General features: G+C 38.5%; 1 pseudogene; it reads left to right on the top strand.

The window, feature by feature from the left end:
• The first annotated feature begins 349 nt into the window (after positions 1-349).
• On the top strand, positions 350-944 carry LOC110306207 (exosome complex component CSL4-like; annotated as a pseudogene).
• Positions 945-1190: the final 246 nt, after the last annotated feature.

Here is a 1190-nt window from a genome sequence, read left to right as displayed (position 1 = left end):
GTGTTTTGTCTACTTCCTTTGTCTTCCAACAAAATTTTACCTTTACTGTAACTTTAAATTTTGAGTTAAGTTTTCAGTTATTTCTTAAAATTCTTACACTGCCTTTACTTCTGATAATCATTGTTACATTTTTTTATTTCTTTAAAATGCATATTGCTTACTTTTTGTGAAGCCAATTTTTAAGTTTCTGTTGTGAACTATTTGTTTTTATGTATGGATTTGTCTTGATTGTATGCGTTTGTTGGTAACTGTGGTGACCAGAAAAGGACACTGTGTCCGCATTACTTGGTTAGATGGTTATAAACAACAATGTGGTTGTTAGAAACTGAGCCTTGGGATGGAGGCAAGCATGGTACCACCTGAGAGGTACTGCATCCCAGGCGAATGTCTGTGTAACTTGGAGGAAGGCAGCCCCAGCAATTGCACCTACACACAGCACCTACACAAAAGGCTACATCTTTTCTTTGCTGGCTGGTACCTGACAAATGCCAGCAAGAATGGCATGGTTCCTGTGGTGTCTGTAATGAGAGAAGCAGATTCCCAGTTACTTCCATGTGGGAGCTGTTGTCAAATGTAAGGTCTCTAATATTAACTCACATTTTGCCAAAGTACTTATGCTGTATGTGAGATCCACACCACTTAAGAATGCTTTTCGACAAAGTATCCACGAGGAAGATATCCGTGTAACTAAAAGGGCAAGGTAGAAATTTACAAGAGTTTCTGGCCAGGTTAAAATAATTTTGGCTAAAGTTATCTCTCTAGGTGATGCACAGTCCAATTACCTGCTGATTATAGCTGAAAATGAGTCAGGAGTTGTGGTGGCTCACAGTGAGTCAGGTGTCTAGATGGTTCTCATCAGCTAGTGTGAGATGCAGTGCCCCAAGACCCACATTAAAAATTCTCAAAAAGTAGCCAGAGTACAGAATCACTTCTTACAAACCTAAGATTACTTTGCCCCAAAGAGGGATTCAACTATTTCTAAAAGTACATATATGGAAAAAGAAAAACCAAAACCCAAAAAACAAGATGCCATGATTTTTATTAAAATACCTGCAGTCAGCTAGCAACCATCTTTTTAATCAGTGTATCCAAAATATATTCCCATCATAATGAACAACCAAGGCTCTTGCAGCTGAGAAAGGAAGATTGTTAGTGTGCAACTTTGAGGCCATCCTGGACTACATATTAGG

The sequence above is a fragment of the Mus caroli genome, unplaced genomic scaffold (genome assembly GCF_978045245.1).
Source record: "Mus caroli unplaced genomic scaffold, Mus_caroli_1 scaffold_13, whole genome shotgun sequence".
Lineage (NCBI taxonomy): Eukaryota > Metazoa > Chordata > Mammalia > Rodentia > Muridae > Mus > Mus caroli.
This window is presented reverse-complemented; position numbering and strand designations above follow the sequence as displayed.